This window comes from Talpa europaea (genome assembly GCF_964194135.1).
Source record: "Talpa europaea genome assembly, chromosome: 3".
NCBI classification, from domain to species: Eukaryota; Metazoa; Chordata; class Mammalia; order Eulipotyphla; family Talpidae; genus Talpa; species Talpa europaea.
The window spans coordinates 88,145,456-88,165,302 of record NC_140069.1 but is presented as its reverse complement, the minus strand read 5'-3'; positions in this window follow the sequence as shown (position 1 = coordinate 88,165,302).

The following is a 19,847-nucleotide window of genomic DNA, read 5'->3' as shown; positions in this document are numbered from 1 at the left end:
AAAATAATAAGGTAAAATGTGAGTTATCAACTCATATTACTTACATGTATTCCACATGTAAGTAACACCATCTGGGTTTTGTCATTCTTTTTCTGACTAATTTTGCATAACATAATCCCTTCTAGTTCCATCTATGTTGATGCAAATAATAATAATTTATCTTTTTAAAAAACTGAGTAGTATTTCATGTGAGTTATCAACAGGATAGCCCATATCAAAGGACCAGAAAAAACATGTATTAGCAAGTATGTGGAGAAAAGAAACCCTTGTACACTGCTGGTGGGAATATAGGCTACTTCAGCCATCCATGGAAAACAGTATGGAGGTTTCTTACAATATTAAAAAATGGACCATATTACCCAGCTATTCCACTACTAGATGTCTACTTGAGTAGCACAAAAACACTGATTCAAGGGAACATGCATGCCTATGTTCATTGCACTCCTGTTTATAATAGCCAGGGTATGGAAACATCCCAAGTGCCCCATGTACAGATGAGTGGGTCTTTTGGTTGTAGAATCATACTGGATCAAATAATTTTATCAATAAAAGTTTAATTTTTTTAAAGATTTATTTATGCATACAAGAGCTAGGGTACAGTCCAGAGGTGCGGGGATGAGAGGATTCACTAGAGACAGAGTGGGGAACAGAACAGTCAGATTGACCGAAGTATACTGCTGAGGGGAGCAGCAGGCAAGTCAGGAGAGGTCTGCTGCACCATGTGGGTTGCTCCCTGGCCGGGAATCGAACATGTGCTGCAGAGGCTGTGGATAGCTTCATAGGTTACATCTTAACTCCTTGCACCACCCCCATTTCTTTCTTTTTTGTCTGCCAATTTCTAGTCCAGCATTTGTAATCAGGAGAGTGGGTCATGACCAATCCATGGTTGTGATTAGAGCAGGTGATTAAGCTATTTTAGATTATATCCCATAATGTTTCACTGGTTAATGTAAGAATTGGGCCAAATGAAACTTGCCCACAGATATGGATCTTTACTCATTGATTTACTGGAGAGAGACAAGTGAAGTTTAAACATGTTTATGAATGGTCAAGTCTTATGATAACCATGTCAATCAAAAAATCATACAAATTGAACCAAAGAATAGCCAGGAAAACTGCAGATAAGAGACAGAATGCTTCAAAAATATGATCAATCATTGAAACATATTATCACTTCTAGCTCTATTTGATGTTGATTTAAGTTCCAAGTCATTTAGCAACATAGTCTTGTTGATTCTGTTAAATGCAAATTGAAACCAATTGATCCATACTGCTAGCAATTTTAAATACTTCATATTCACAAATGAGCCTGTTGAAGTAACTGTGTTCTCTTGCCATTTTAAAGTCAACTGGTCATAAAACATTGCATGTAATAATAACAAAACCTAAGGAAAATGTAAATATGAGTGTATTTTATAATTTAAGGCATTTTCTTATTGCAAAAATTATTTTTAAAAGATATGAGCAAGTCAGAGAAAACACTACTTCAAATATGTCTCCTTTTTCTGATGTGTAAAGTTAAGAATTTGAAATACATGAATTATAAGGAGCATTCTAATTTAAGAAAAAAAGAAAGGCAGAATAGAATATAGTTTTCTCCCCCCAGTTGTCTAAAATGTTTTATTTAATATTGGTAGAAGAATATTGTAGAAAATAAGAAAGCAATATTGATATAATTATCATATTTTATTCCTTACAGTCTTTTTGCTAATAGCAGAAATTGTCTAGAGCATATATTCAGAAAAGTCTAGTTTTCCCATTTTTAAAATTAATGAACATTTACTGTTTGTGTGTGTGTATATGTGTGTATGTATGCATATATATGTGTGTGTGTATATGTGTGTATGTATGCATATATATATATATATGTGTGTGTGTGTATATATATATTAGAGAAAATTATCCACAAACCAGCATATTCTTGAGATGATTCTGGTCTTAGGAAAAGAACATGTCATCTGCAAAGCAAAATCTTCCAACTGTAAGTACAGTTTCTATTTATAAAGGGACATCCTGAAACACACACACATATACACACAACATCAAACTCATGGCTTTAGATGGTCATATGAGGTTATAAGGGAGTGATAATTCATTCTGCTTTAAAAATGCTGTCACTCAAGAAACCCATAAAGAAAATAAGGTTCTGGGGATGTAAGCATGTACATTTTAGTTGCAATTAGCTAGACTGGAAAAACTGACTTTAAAAGAATGAGATACCTCAATTTTTTTTAGAGTTTTTTGCAAATGTCTGTCACATCCTTTTCATCTCATAAAAAGTATATATTCTGCTGGGTATAACCACTGGTGACAGATGCATAGTTTTCTCTCCCAGTGCATCCTGCTGATGACTATAAACAATATATAAACCCAAATCCTAAGCTGTGTATTTACCATAAACTTTATAGGATTTAGACAGCGTGATTTATTTTTGGCTTATATTACTCTATTGCAGCTGATATATGTGCAGCAGCTGGCTTTTAATATACAATACAATTTAAACTTTAGAGATTTATTAACAAAAGAGCCATGATTGACATTAAATACAGTTATTCTATTCAGGAAAGTGAAGTAATCTTTATAGAATACAACAGATTGGTTCTGAATGTATGTTGTAAACATCTGGAAGGCACAGTAGTGTGTTTTGTCCACTTTTTCTAGACTTCTGTGAAGTACTTTTTTATCTTCAGATGATAAATTAGTTGAAGATAAATATGAACTGAGTTGTATAACTTCTGCTTTCCATTTAACAAGTGCCCTTAATTGGAATTTAGAAAACCCATGCCATTCTCACAATAGGGCAGGTTAGAGCCAGAGAAGCTCAGTAGCATCCTGAATGATGACAACATTAACTAGCAGTCAGAACTACCAAGGGTATTGAATTCTACCCAGGAAGAATTAATTTCTCCAAATGTAACATAAACAATTGAGCACTTGACCAGAGACAACAGATAAATTATGGGTAAATTTTATTGTTATTTATAATAAATATGATGCTATGAACTTCATGTTCTGTTAATATTTGTAAGGATATTTCATTTCTTTCAAGGAAGTAAAGGAATGGAACATGGATACAATAGATGATTTTATATGATTTCCTCTAACAAGTAGAGTGATAGCCTATAAAAGAGAAGAAATTCTGTTTTTTTTTAAGTAATCAAGCAAACAATTGAAAAATATGTAGAAAACAAAGGCTACTAAAGGTAGTACCTTTTTAGCTCTACTAAAAAGCCAAATAAAAAGCCTCATTTAAATAAATTGCAGTATTTAAATAAAATTCTATTTATCCATTCCAGTCACAGAAATTATGTAAATACTCATCTATCATTTTGAGTGAGCATAATATCCTCATCTTGTGAATTTCGGAGATTTTTGCCACCCCTATCAAGTATCATTCTACTATGAAGTTGTGCTTTCTCTTCTTCTGATCTTAAGACATTTCTGCTTTCAGTTTGGCTGACTGTTATTTAAATAGCATTTTTTTTTAAACTCACAAGAAAATAAGTATGTTTATGCAGAGACACAGGATCATCCAACCTATTGTGCTTGTGGAAGGGGTAACAGCACCAGCAGGAGCTAATTGAGTCCATGCTGAGTTATTTCTAATGGAAATGAGTTTGGCCATTTTCTTTTAGCAGTGGTAAATTTAAACAATATTGTTGAGTAAATATTGATACTGTATTTGTGCATGCATTAAAGTGCAAAAGCTTCTCATTTTAATTCCAAAGGGTGGATTGGAAAAAAGAAAGTATGACTTGGAAATGCTTGTGATACAAATTTATTCATCTATTGGATAAATTCTCTTTAAGTAGAATCCGATGTACATAGGAGTCCTCATATATTTTGGATGCTCCTAAGATGATTTGACCATTTGGTGTTGAGTGTCATGTTAAACATGACTAGATATAGCATCATGGTCATTTCTTAATAAACACTTCATAGCATACTTATAGATGGAAACATGTGAATTGATAGTTGTCTTTTAGATAGATAGTAGTAATAATGACCCATCCTTATTTAACTGCCTTTGTGTGTTTTCCCTTGGGTCTTTAACATAAGTATTGTTCTTCAAATCTAAAACCATAGTGCTCAAATTGCTTTTTGAAAGGTCTATGTCCACTATCATGAAATTTTACAATTGTTTGATATGGTATATATTTAACTGCATTTATTTTAAAAGATATTTGGAAGGAAATACATATTCTTTTTAGAGGAAAATGTATGCACTACCTAAAATATAGTTAGACAAATAGAACTTTTCAGAAAATGCCTAGGGCTACATAAAAAAAATTGAAATGAGGATAAATTATATGTTTAGAATAATGTGCTTCAAACATCCTTTTAAATGGGTGAGTCTGCAGAGGTATCAGACTTTTTCTTTGAATATTTCCAAAAGGAGAGATATGTTAGCATTTTTGCACTGAACAGATGATAGGAGGATTGTAAAAATTATCAAACTTAAATTTTAAAAAAAATAATTTTTTTAAGTGCACAAGTAGGGATGTGAAACACAGAGAAGTAATGGTATGACTACTATTTGTGCTTGTTTTTTCATCATTTAGTGCTCCAGATGTTTCCTCATTCCAGGCTAGACCTTACCTGTGCTACATTTTCATTTCCATATCTAGTCTTCTTAAAGGAGCTAGGATGAAATTATTCTCACTGAGAAATAATCACATTTGTCAATCTTTTTCCTGTACTATCATCTATCAGTGAAAATTTGGGTGTGAAGTACTAGGTCCACAAATGACTTCACCACTTGATTGACACTACCTCCCCTCACACTCCTTGCTTTATTCTTACTAGAATATGCCTGGTCACCACACATCTTGGGAAAATAGAGTGATACTCTTGGCAAATAGAGAAAAAGAAAAGCCAAGTTGTAGTTTAAGCACATACATGAGCAGAATCCTGGTTATTAGGTAAATGATAATGGAGGTAAAGGAATTTTTAAAATTTTTTTATTGAAATAAAAGTGGTTTACAACACTGTATATGATTTATGGGAATAAGTTCACACCTCTTCAGATGTATGTCACTGTACTACATCCATGGCCAAAGCACCCATAGCCCTTCACCATAGACCACTGGGCTTCCTCCCCCCTTTGTAATAGCCTCCCCAAATAGCCTCAGTTTTTCAGTTATATTTCTAGAGATTGTTTAGGTTTTTTTTTAATATATTATATATATATATATTTTAGATTTATTTATTTATTTATACAAGCACTGGGTACAGTCAGAAGAGCGGGAGGGTGAGAGAATTTACCAGAGCGGGGAGCAGAGCAGGCAGAAGGACCGAAGTACACTGCTGAGGGGAGCAGCGGACAGCAGGAGAGGTCTGCGCGCCATGTGGGACCCTCCTCTGGTGGCCGGGGAGCAGCCGGGGATGGAACCGGCGCTGCAGAGACTGCGGGCAACTTCGCAACCCAGCGCTCAACTGCTGCTCCACCGGGGAGGCCCCTGTTTAGGTTTTTAAATTTTATTTCCTTGATGTAATAATATTGATTTACAAAACTGTTTGATATCTGTTTCATTTTTTAATGAGATTTCATATTTTAATCTTTGATTCTCATCAAATGTAAGTTTTATATGAACAGAAACTTTATGGTTATCATTTCTTTATATTACTCAAATAATGTATTACTGAAATAAAACTCTAGGCACACATTTTGAAGAATCCAGCCTTGGGTCACAAATGTCCATACACAATCCCTAAATTCCAGTCATGTATATTCTGGTTTGTATTTTGTTATCATTTACCCCTTGCCAGCTAATTTGTCAAGTTCTATGTTAAACCCAAGCATAAAAAACTAATTTTCAAGGCTTTTGTAGTTCACAAGGCGAAGACTAAGTAACCATAATGAAAATGAAAATGTAACCTGCCATTGCTCACATATCTTGCAAACAATGTGCTTGAAATGTAAAGGTATGAAACACATGGTCCCTTTGGTACTTTTGCCTTTGTGGTCAGAGTGAGAGAGTATATTCATAAACCAAAGATACTAACCTAATTGCCTTGGGACAAAGATATTCTTATAAACCAAATATTTTTTAGATGAAATCTTATGCATAATAAAAGAAATATAAATATATGAACAAAATCTTGAAGGATGGACAGAATATGGATGAAAGATATTATAAAACGTGGGGAATATTTTCCTGAAGGAGTAAAGTACATAGAGAGTATGTGGAGAACAACATATTATCAGACAATGATCAAACTGAAATTCTAGAAAGTTGACAGGGTTATATAAATAATACCCATTAATTTGGGGGTATTCTTTATACCAAGGAAATATGTGCAAGAAAATGTGTCAAGCCTTTTATAGCTACTAGATTATTTAATTATAAAACATTATGAACTAAAGACTATTATGGAAATTTTAGATATGAACATGGTGGGGCTTAATTGTAAACTTAATTATAAACCATATTCTTTATAATTGATCCACAGGTGAGAGGATATTGGAATTGTTTATTGTCATGTCAGGTACCTGGCACTTATTTGTTTTAGACAATGTGAAGTTACAGAAAGCCTTTTAAAAGAAAATTAATTTGGTAAAGCCACACTACTTTACAAAATCTAACATTTTCTCACATAAACGAGATGACCAGTTCTTAATAGAATTCCTTCATTAGTAAAAGGATGTTGACTAATGCCCTTTTTGCCAGCTTGTCTCACTCTACCCTACTTTCCAATACCAGAAAGTCTTCTCTTCTCCAGCCACAATCTTTCTGACTTGTTTCAGTTAGAGGCCATTAAATACTATCTGAGTGCACACTGATCTCAAATTTACATTTCTCATCTTAAGCTCTTCCCTCAACTTCATTATATTCAACTGATTATTTGATGTGCCAACATGAATATCTAAGAAACATTTCAAACTCTTGAAAATCTTGAAATGTTTCTTGACTTTCTTTTCCTGTTCCTATATCATTGTCATACCATTTTGTTTTTGCAGTACTGTCTCTGGTTGTGATAGCTGGTATTCTGAAATGATAGTCCAGTGACATTCACCCTTATAACACCCTCCTTTTGAGTATGAAATAAATTTGTGAATGTGATGACGTAATAGTCCATTATTATGTTACCTTTATGGCAAGTTGACTTGAAGAAAGGGAGCTTGTTCAGAAAGGTATAACTTTATCACATAAGCCTGTTAAAATAGTTTCTTCTGGCTGGTGGCAAAAAAATATAGTCAGGTTTGAAGCATGGCAGTATTTGTACACCAGGGATATTCTCTATTGTTAGATGGAGGTAACAATGGACTAATTACGTTAGTGTGACCTCAGGGAGCAGGAGAACTCCCTGACTGATGGTTAGTAAACAAATGGAGATTTTAGTTGCAAAGAATTGGATTCTGTCAATAAAAGGAATGAGTTTGTAAAAGATTCCAAGCTCCAGATGAGAAAGCAGTCAGCAGAACATTTGATTTTAGTCATATCTTTTTTTTTTCCCCAAAGATTTATTTATGCATATAAGAACTGGGGAATAGGCCAGAGGTATGGGGGGTAAGAGGATTCACCAGAGACAGAGTGGGGGAACAGAACAGGTAGACTGACTAAAAAACACTGTTGAGGGGAGCAGCGGGCAAGTTAGGAGAGGTCTGCTGAGCAATGTGGACAGATCCCTGGCTGGGGATTGAACTAATGCTGCATGGTTGTAGATAGTTTCATAGGCGGAGTCTTAACCCCTTGCACCACTACAGAGGCCCCCAGTCTTATCTATTGGGCTTAGAACCTATGTAGGCAGTGCTGAACATCTGTGAGATATATTCTATGAGATAATAAATGGGTGTTGTTTTAAGCAGATAATTTTGTTGTAATTTGTAACACAACAGTAATAATCTATTGCACTGGAAATATAAGTTTCTTTTACGCTATTGATTCTTTTCTCAAACATTTCTGTTTTTTAATTTGACATATGTTCTCTGTCTTCTTCCTAAAATTATTTTATGTTCCCGAAATAAAAGCAATAAAAAATAGTAAGCATTAAAATTGCATTATGTTTTAATTTCAGTCAGATGGCATTACTATAATATTGATTCTTTCAAGAAAATGGAATTTATCCTTACCTACATAAGCCTTTAATTTTTTCTAATCTTAATCTTCTGACATTATTATAGTTTTATGTGGTTTACCAATACTAAATTTATTTTTAATGTAAGTATATCTCATGTAATAATTTTAGGTACTTTATCATTTGAAAATTGTTACTGTTGAGAATGAGATGTTTTCTGTATGCTTGCTATAATATCTTCCCTAAAGAAAGTATGTTTTCTTTTTCAATATACGCTTTCAAATATTTAATCGTCTTGGCTTAGTGTATTTGCTAAACACCTAAAAATAGTGTTCAGTGACACTGAGACTTTATTTTACCACTGCAGTGATATGGTCAGCATTGTATTTCATGAAGGTTAATTTGTATTGGTATATAAATTTGGTATGAAGAGGAAGTCTAATGGTGGTTGGCAGATGAAAGATCTTACTTCAGAAGTCCAGTATAGAATAAAATGGAACAAAGAGGTACCACAGAGGTAGCATTGGAAGAACTTGGGAAGAAATTGAACTTATGCATAGGGGTAGAAGAATGCAAGGTGACTTTGAGGTTTAAAGCCTGTATGCTATCATTGGTAATTTAATTAATAGACTGACAAGAGAATTGAAGATTAGAATTATTTGAAAACTCAATTTGAGTTTAACTTCATGCTAGCGGAATATCTGGGGAGAGACAATTTGACTATTATAATGAAGTTCATAGCAGAGAAGTATCCTGAGAATTTCAAATCTTGAGTTCCACTCCTGACTTTTCCATGAACTAGCTGATTTGTCTTAGATAAACAAATGAATTATTCTGAGTTTTAGTTTCCTCAAGAGAGTCAAAATTCACCAAATGTTTTACTTGAGACTTATTATGTATAAAAAGAATGTACTAGAGGGCCTCCCCGGTGGCGAGCGGTTGAGCGCTGGGTTGCGAAGCTGCCTGCAGCTTCCGCAGCGCCAGTTCAATCCCCGGCTGCTCCCTGGACACCAGAGGAGGGTCCCACATGGTGTGCAGACCTCTCCTACTGCCCGCTGCTCCCCTCAGCAGTGTACTTCATCAGGCTGCCTGCTCTGCTCTCCGCTCTGACTCTGGTGAATTCTCTCACCCTCCCGCGCTTCTGACTGTACCCAGTGCTTGTATAAATAAATAAATCAATCTTTAAAAAAAAGAAGTACTAGAAATTACAGGGAGTAAAACCAAAGTGATCTAAATGGCATCAAAGAAGAGTTTTAATTAATTTTTCTACATGTAGAAGAGGGGTCACTGGTGAGGAAGATCAGATTTTACTTTGGAACATTGATCTAGTGTACTGAAATGGAATTGGTATGGAAATACAGATGGGGATGGGTTGAAAGAGAAGTTTGGTTTACATTTAGGAAAAGCTTGCTGCTCAAACTGAGTTTGTATTTTAAGGTCAATGAGGAGGCATAACTTGGTTTTGAATAAGGAGATGGCCTTCATCCTTATTCGTTAGTTCAAATCTTTGTTTTCTCCTTTGGTTGACTTCATTGTCTTCTCATTTCTATTTCAGTGTTTTCTCTCTTATTTCATTCTCAGTACAGTGAAATTGAGAGATTTTTACTCTCCTAATATGAAAAATCCTCCATCCCTCCAAAAATTTAAGTAGATTTCCAGTGTTTATACGATAAAAACAAAATTCCTTTGCTTAGCATTCAAGGTCATTTAAGCCTTGTATTTCATTTTCTACCTTGGTTTCAATCATTTCAAATCTACTTATCATGCTACTTCAAATATACCTAGCTTTGCAAATATTATTCTTCTACCTAGAATCCTTTGTTATTCCACTATGTTACTTGCTCAGGAAGTGTCAATAAGAACTTTAAATCAATTTGATCATGTTTATGAGAATTTCTCTGACCTTCTATCTTGCTCATCATGGTGTTATTTATATTCCTATTTTGTGTATATTCTTCATTTGTTAGATTTAAAACATTAAAATCTTTTCCCCCTTTTTGGGCCTCTGTGGTGGCACAGCGGGTTGAGTGCAGCGCTGTGAAGCTGTCCCCAGCCTCTGCAGTGAGGGTTCAATTCCCAGCCGGCTAGGGAGAGTCCCACATGGTGTGGCAGACCTCACACATGCCCGCTGCTCCCCTCAGCAGTGTACTTTGTCAGTCTGCCTGTTCTGCTCCCCACTCTGTCTCTGGTGAATTCTCTCATTCTCCCGCACTTCTGACCTGTACCCCAGTACTTGTATAAATAAATAAATCTGAAAAAAATATAATTGTTTTTCCCTTTTCATGGACATTCTTCAGAACAGGGCTGAGGCCATATTTTTTAGGTTTTCATTAAATACTAGGTTTGAGATTTTTTTTGGCATTACTCTACCATCACTTCTAGGCACAAACAGGTTCTTTAAAAAATCACTACTAAATATGTGTTACTGTGGAAAGATACATGTCAATTTCCTGAAATGTTCCTTTAGGTTCTAGACATATTTCTAAATTGAAATGAATACTTTGCTGTATAGAGAAGAAAGAGCTAATCATAAACAAATATATAAAAATCTGCATATAGATCAGTTTATTCTTTTGGAATTTATATTTTCATGTTTTATCTAAATAGCATTTTACTGTGATATCTAATTTTTGAAAATGTTCAATCTGTTATTTCTATAATCAAACTTGTAGGCTTGTATCAAAATTTATTTCAATTTCAATTCATGAGTTTCCTCTAATAGCACATTTATAGACTGGTACATCTGCTACCGTTGGACACTCAGGCCCATGCAAGAGCCAGCTGCAGCATACATTATTTATTTGAACATCTGGTTGATTTGTAAGCCTTTAAAAATTCCCCCTTTACAATAGCAATGTATATTTTAATTTTTTTTTGGTATTTTCCCTTTTTGATCATTGATTTCCTATATATAAATGTTTCTATAAATAGGATCTGGGTAACTAAAATAATAGTAAGACATATCTTAAATAATGGCATCCATCCAACACGTATTTTCAATGAAGGAAACAGCTATGGTCTTATTGTCTGAAAAGGCACTTAACAGTAACCAACTTAGAGATTTCAGTATGTTTATTGATACAAGTCTATTTCTTAGCCAGTAAAATTGATACATATAGAATATAAATGGCCAAGTAGCAAGCAGATTTTTAACTGGTGAGCTTTAAAAAAATACTTATTTTCTAATTGATTTATATAAATTTTATTAAAGTATGAATTACTTTTAAATCCTAGGTATTTTAAGTCTTCAAGTTCTAAGAATATAACCAAAATCATTTCTGAAATTGATTATTCTCCTTCCTAAAATTATCACTCTACTTTTGTTACTTTTGTGAGGTACAAGATGGATTATTTTAAAAGGAATATGATGCTAGAGTGGGTTATGTACAAATTTACACTGCATAATTTTTCAGAATATTGAGATACAGGAGATGAAAACGAACTAAGAAATTCATACATTCACATACAACACAAAAAGTGCTAGATAAATCTATTTTTCAAATTTTTGATATTGTTTGCGTGGGTGGTGTGGACAATGTGAGGAGAACTACTTACCATGTTACTTAGACATTCACAAACTAAGATTTTGTGAATATCCTCTGGCGCATCACCTCAGAGTGTCTTCCAAGATCCACAGCATTTGAATTTCTATTTTTGTGCTTTGTCTTTTCTCTCGTCTAATATTTTTGCAGGCATTTAGATATGGTTCAGATATTTTTCTGCTTCAGCATATTATCATTTACTTGAGCACACAATCAACTTTCATAATTACAATGACCACCTCTTTTTGCGGAACTTCTACTTTTGCAATCTAGCCATGAAACCTTTTCTGAACTTTAGCTCTACCCCTTCAGAATCCTATTGAAGATCTACATCCACTTATTTATTTTACTGCTTCTCTACTATATACAAACTGTAATTCTTTTTTTTAAAGATTTATTTATTTATACAAGAACTGGGGTACAGTCAGAAGTGCGGGAGGGTGAGAGAATTCACCAGACAGAGCGGGGAGCAGAACAGGCAGACGGACCAAAGACACTGCTGAGGGGAGCAGCGGGCCAGACAGGAGAGGTCTGCCATGCTATGTGGGTTTCTCCCTGGCCAGCTGGGAATCAAACCCGCACTGCAGAGACTGTGGACAGCTTCACAGCGTGGCGCTCAACCCACTGGGCCACCAGGGAGGCCCTGTAATTATTTTTATTATTGCCCTACATCAGTGATTTGCATAGATTACAATTTTCAATATGTTTGATCTTATTTTTCTACTTTTTACAAGGTCAAAATAGCAGGATAGCTTTAGTAGTAAACTTCTGCTTAGGCTCCAAAGACCTACTAGTTCTGTATGTTCACTGTTTTTTTTTTTTTTTTTTCCTATACTCCCTTTTCTTTTCTAACAATACTGCTGTGTAGATCTTATTAATGAACAGAAGTTCTCAAACCAGCAGCCATATTCCTGATTGTTAAAGTCCAGGTACATCATAATGCAGGTACATCATAATGCATTCTAACCCTCACATGTAATCTACTACCTCTGGGTACATCATAATGCATTCTAATCCTCACATGTAATCTACTATTTTACTTTCAAGTATTTATGTATTTTTTATACCTCCCCATGTTCCAATTTCTTACATTCTTTGCTATTAGAACCATGGCCAATTACTAATCACAACAGAACAAATTCAGTCATGAGGTGTTTGGTGCTTCAGATGGATTCTTTCTACTTTATTATTATTTTTTTAATTTCAAGGCAATATTAGAGAACTTGGCATATTTATGATTTTTTCACATGTCTAACTTCACCTGTAAGATTCTAGAGCTGTGCTGTCCATTAGTAATTAGACATATGTGGCTCTCAAACACTTGAAATATGACTAGTCTGAATTAAGATGTGCTGAAAGTGCAACATGCACTCCAGAATTTGAAGATTTAGTATAAGAACAATGTAAAGGCTCTGAATCTTTATAATGACCCCTAAAAGCTAGATACATGCTGAAAATTGTAGCACATGCACATAGATATTTGTTGAAATCTTTACTATGTCAATATTGGATCAATTTTGCAAGTACACAGTTTTCAGCAAAATAGCCTGAGTGGAGACCTTGATCATTCTAGAAGGTAAAGAGTCTCTGTTTTACTTTACTTTTTTTTTTTTCTTTTAGTTTTATGTCTAGAGGAAGCCAACTGAATCATCTTTGAAAGACTGAGCTCCTTTCTAGTTTTTCCACCCATTTCAATGGCCTTGAGTTGCAGCAGTAATAAAAAAGCAATAAATAGTTAAATTGTACCTTTGAAACTAAAAGAACTGTGCAGCTTTTTATGTAGTATTCAGGGATTAACTCAGGCCCTGTGATTATCTAGGTAAATGACACTTTATAATGATCCTTCTTGCTTGCTTTGTGTTGCATGAAGCCACAACCTGACTTTTTGATGCAAGGACTGCTGGCAGTCTGACATAGACATCCTCTCAAATTGAACTTGTATCTTTCTGGGATAAAATGACCTTCCAGCACAGGTGATGGACTTTTTCCCCCTCTAGAGCTGGGAGCACAGCAGTGTCCACTTGAATGGCAAATTGTGATGAAGTAGCAGGAGCAAAATTGCATAACATAATCACAGCAATTTTTTATTGAATTGAGCCCTTTGCTCTTTCTCTTGACAGTTCAGTTTATTGAACGTTCTTGTGGAAAACAAAGAACAGCGGTAAAGAAAATACCTTTTTTTTTTTTGCCTGAGAGTAGAATGGAAAGAAAATATGTCTACTTCCAGAGAGCATTTCTTAAGTGGAGGAACATTTTCAGGTGCAATACAGGCTCTTTAGAAATGTCATAAAACTGTGCCGCTCAAGGGCAATTCAGTGACTGATGAGGTTTCTATCAGGTGGCCAGTCAGCTTGAACAATGAACATTTCTTGTGTCCTTTATTCCTGGAAAATGGAGAAATTCTACTAACAAATTTTTTTGTTGTTGAAAAGTAGAAAAATAATTTTAACAGATAGCTAATGTTTTACTTGGCATGCACCATAATAAAAGGGCTGTTAGCTGCAGGCTGAAGTTCTACAATGAATATGATTTAATAAAAAATCATTTGTTCAGGATTTGAGGTGGAAATTCACAGGATGAATTTCTGAGCTTGAATCAAAGATTCAGTATTGATGCCAGTGGAGGGTTTAGAAAGAGGCTTCCTGACTTTTCTTAGGATTCTCAGACTTACTATGTTATTGGAAATAAAGTCCTAAATTTCCATATTTCACAAATTATTTTTAAAACAGGAATAAGTATCACTTAATGTTATGATGAAATTTATTAATAAAAGTCTCAAATTTAAGACCTTGGATGTTTTATTTGATTTGTGTTATAATCCATTCTACTGGATAATTTACTCTGATACATTTATATTTTCATTGATACATTTATATTTTCATTGATAATATAATCTTAGCATAATCTATTTTTGAAGACTGGGATTCTTTCACATATTCTAAATATTCTTGAAAAAAATCCTTAATTGAAATATCAGGTATCCTGGAACCTTATCCTTTCAGTAAAATTTTACTCCCTCTTAGTTTTGTTAACAAAAATTAGAAAAATATATTTTAACATTATATATACACTGTCCTTTAGTATCAAATACCTTATTCTTATTATTAACTGTTTTTGTAAACCTAACTGTTTTTATGAAACATTTTGTTTGACATTCTTTCTAAGACAGGCACATAGTCTCTCAAGCTTGCAAAATCTTAATTAGTATATTTTATTTTATTTATTTTTTAAAACATCTTTTTTAAAAAAGATTTATTCATGCATTCAAGAACCAGAGTACAGGCCAGATGTGCACAAGGGTGAGAGAATTCACCAGAGACAGAGCGGGGAACAGAACAGGCAGACTGACTGAAATACACTGATGAGGGGTGCAGCGGGTGCTACAGGAGAGGTCAGCCACGCCATGTGGGTATCTCCCTGGCCAGCCGGATTGAACCCGCACTACAGAGGCTGTAGACAGCTTCACAGAGCTGTGTTCAACTGCCTGTGCTACCAGGGAGGCCTCTTAATTAGTATATTTTAGAGAAGAATCCCTTTTGACAGAATAGCTTATAGAAACTGGCAGGTACATATTTTTGTCCTCTGAACAGACAATTCAGAGATTGAATTGTCTACTATCCATTCAAACTGTTATTTTTGATAAATCTAAAATATAAATTAATAAGGTTTTACCTCACCAGTTGAGGCTACACCAACAGGGGCTACAAAGAAGCTAAAATTTAGCCACTTTGAACATTCAGTAGCTGTAGTCCGCATTTCTTTTATTGCATCATGCCAAATATATTTGCAAATTGGGAAAGACATTTATTATTGGGCATTGAGAAAAATCAAGAATTATAAAGTAAAGGCATTAAAAAGGCAGTGATATAAATTTCACTTCTCCCTTCCTCTCACTCCCAAAGCATTTGGCTTTAAATATTTATGTGGTCCTCACAAAATCATCTTCCATCTTTAGAACTAAGATTTTGTTTGGGCCTAGGATTACTATGATACATTACATGATTCTAGATTGTTTCTCTTTGTGTCCTGTATTTTTAATTAAATTACATGAGTAACATGTAGAAAATAATTGAATGCTATTCAAAAAAAATTTTATCATAAAATATAAGGTGTAATTACTCAGCTGTTAATAGTGTGCATGTGATATGGAGAAAGTTAAATTTAAAATACCAAGATGTATCTTACTGGATTTACTAATACACATATTACTATTAACTTTATTAAAAAGTCCTAAATTTTATGTTTTAGACATAAATTTCATTAAAGTGTACATCATGTCAGTAAAAGGCAAAACATTACATTATTCATATGAGGTGTACAAAAACCTGAATTTATTTTTAATAATAAGTATTATTTATTTTAATAAAATTCTATCGGTTTACAACCTAAATTTTTAAATGAACTAAATAACCCAAAAATGAAATTGATTTTATGATTTCAATTAGTGTTAGCCTATGTAGCAGTCCTCTTGATCTTTCTGATTTTGTACCATCTGTTTGTTTTATTAAAACTCCCTACTGGCTGGTAAATTCTAATTTGAAAATAAGCACTAATGGATAATTTCCCCTAATTCTTCATCTCACACTGTAAATCAGTGTGAATGAATCAGAAAACTATGATTTATTTCCCATCCTATCTTTGCTACCTTTTGAACAAAGATGCCAGTTTCTGATGGCCCAGGCTGTCAGGGTTCTTAGTCTTTTGGTAGGTTATGTCTGTCCTGAGGCAAGCTTCCTTACATCTGTGAAGCATGTTTCCTTTCCGGGTAGATCAGTTCCATTCTCAGTCTATGAGGATACTGTGCTGTAAATACCCCTGCTGCTTCTGTTTTGACACTGATGGGCTCCTGCTGTTTTGGAATAAATATTGCAAAGAAAACTATCCTCAGTGTGTAAATGCTTTTGGGGTACCTGCTATCATGAACATGATGAATTCATAAGCAAAAGTTTGTTCTGCACTGTGTATTCTATTTTTCATTCATTTGGTGTCTGTCAAATAAGCATGATTTATTTTCAGTTTTATTTACAGTGCACAGTATACCTTCAGGTAGGCATCTTAATAGAATCAGTTTTCCTATGTGGTTATATTTTTAATCCAATTTATATTTGTCACATTTTTACTATTTTTCTTCATGTTTAGATTTTTTTGTTACTGTTGTTAGAAGCATATGTGCAGTTGAGAATTTCAGACTTTGAGGAAAGACATACCTGTGTTCCAGTGAGTTCCATGTGTTAACTCACTGATATTGATAAAGATATTCCATACCTAAAGACATAGCTTTAATTTATAAATGAGAATAATAGTATCTTCTATGTGAAATTATTATGATTAAATTTAATAGTGCATCAAACATGCATCACAGTGAAGATGTTGAACAAAGTGTCCCCTTTCTACCAGGATATCATTACATTTTCCGCATTAATTAGTTATGGGGATAGAATAAGTCTTATCTAAGTTGATCCATGGTATCTTTAGTAAATAAATTCTGCAAAGGATTGTCACTCTAACCTGATTTTCTTCATTTTTGCAGCAAAAATTCACCTGTCTTTTGTCAAAGTTCATTTGAAATTGTAGAACTCTGAAACTTGCCTAAACTTGGGTTGGATTTAATCAGGCTAAGGTTGGTTTTAAACAGTCTCACAGTGTGTACTTTCTTTTACAGTATATTTTAAAAAGAACCACGAAACTCTCCTAATAAAAAGATATTCTTCCCATATATATGTATCATTCTCATCTATTTCCCTGTAAATTGAACCTGCTTTTGAAGGACTAAATATTACTTGAAAGCATGACACTACACTATTAATAATTTGTGGTGCAATATGATTTTTATTAGCATTTTCTTCTGTACCAAGAGATTTAGGTGGCAGAAGTTTTGATTGAAGTTTGGGGCACAGATGAGGCATATTATTATTTTAGTGACTTTTACAAATTTTTCTGGCCTAAGAAACAACCAGATAAATGAGATCAAGGTTTATGATTTTACCAACTATGAAAACACACTAAAGTTTATCAGGAAGGCTGGCTCATCCTAAAGCAAATGTAAAGACAGTAGTGTTTCACTGTTGTACATTGAACAGAAGTTTAGTATCTTCAGGGCTGTTTTACACACACAACAAAATATCCCCCAAAGTTTTCTTTGTTCATCTTGTGCTCCATCTTCTAAGCTAAGAGACAATATTCTAAGAACAGTGATAATCTGTTAGAGAAACAAATTCTATCATATTTAGGTTATCAGATAAACTTTATCCTTTAATTACCCTGAGGCCTGGGAACAGAGAAAGGCTTTGAGAATAACAGAGGAAGGACTTTTCTCTAATCTCAGGAACCAAAATGTAGATTTGGAGACTTTGATCAATTGAAACATAATGGATGAATATCAAGATCTTCAGCTCAACTATCATAGTATTTTATATAAAGATAAAGGCTGTGTGTACACGTGTAATGGGTATTGGGTATATGAATGTGGATATGTAAGCCTAATGCATTTGAGGAGTTTTAGTAAGACTGAAAATACATAGGAAAGGGTGATTATAGCTATTTGTTTTACACATTTAACACATTTAAAAGTCTTACCTTCTTTGTAGGAGCTATCGTTCTGGATTTGAGGAGAATTTGCAAGTCTACTAATTCATAGGTGTTTTGTTCATTCTTAGAGAGTTCAATAAATACCATATTACAATTAATGGGCAGAACTGTGTTTAGATACAAACATTATGTGGCAGTAACTGCAGAAACTACTGAAACAAATGGTAGTGTGAACCCTACCACACTCGAGACCTCATGATCCGAGAAACTACATAGTGGTAAATTTCTTGAGTGTCCATTATGCCTATATATCTCAAACCAGAACCTTCAATCAGAAACTTAGATATACCAGTGGGCATAGACAAAATCGAGACCTAATGGAATCCTTCTCTCTCTAGCAAACAAACAAAAAACCAGAAAGCAGCCTGGCAAGAGAGACAGTGCCATACTCCACAAGGCCGAAAACACAAAATATGTATATGGTCCCCTCCCCACCATTGCCAGCAAATGTCCAGTAAGATGATTAAACTTTTCCTCTCCCTGTGCTGTCATACAACCCAGCAATCCTTCCTGTAGGGGTTGTCATATGAGGTTAAGTGTGGAGACAGAACTTTCATCTGCACCAATCAGTGACAGGCAACCCCCTCCACCCTTTAATAGAGACCACTAAAAGAACTTGGAATTCCATCCTCCCCAGGAATAAATGAGGTTACCCTCTCCATCTTCCCTGGGATGTTGTCAGAGGTGGAATAATGGAAAAGAAATAGAATGACACAGTTAGAACAACACATAAATAATTGCCACGGGCAATATTCAATGATGCATGTTAAAACTAGTGGGTATAAAAAAATGCATGAAGTATTTACAGTCTCCAAGTGTTTTTCCCCTAAAATGTTATTTAGTTATTACATAAGAAAAATAGCAATGATAGAGTGCAGAGTCTTGCTAACCACCACTTTAACCACGTTATCAGAGTTGATGTACCAGTAATACATATTGCCTGCTTGTACTTCTTGATATGATGCACTGAGAAGGACACATCACTTCTGTGTGTCTTTTCAATAATAATAAAAATCTGAGTCTAATCATGAGATATATCAGATGCTTTAAATTGAAGGACACTTTAAAAAATAACCAAACAACAGTCTTCCAAATATGTTCACAAAAAACAAGGGAAGGTTGAGGAAATCTCACAGACAGAAGGATACAAAAGAGACCTGAGAACTAAGTGCTGTATGGAAAATGGGAAGAACTTCAAAGGAACGTTTCATAAAATCTGAGTAATTTTACATATTAGTTAAGTGTACTAAATCAAAGTAAATTTCTGAATTTTGGTAAATATTCTATGAATGTATTAAATGTTAGCATCAGGAAAGAATTTGAGTGGTATAATCTATATTTTTGAAACTCTTAGGGTCTAAAATTACCACAAAATAGAAAGTTTTAAAATTGGATATCTTCACCATAAGCTAGTAAAGTGGAATATATCATTTGCAATTGATATATTCAGTTTTCTTCATTTCCCAATTTACTATTTAGTCTTTGTCACTTTTTCTAAGCTATTTATGCCAGTTTCTTGAAATAGTTTCTTTTCAAAGTTATTGTTATCAGTGAATATTGGACTCCTGAAATTTGCAGGGAAATATTTAAGTAAAATTATTACCAAGGAACATTCAGTTTATTAAAAAAGTGTTTAAACTTATTAAATATATAAATTTTGTCATGTGATTTTTTTAAAAAGATTTATCTATTTATGCA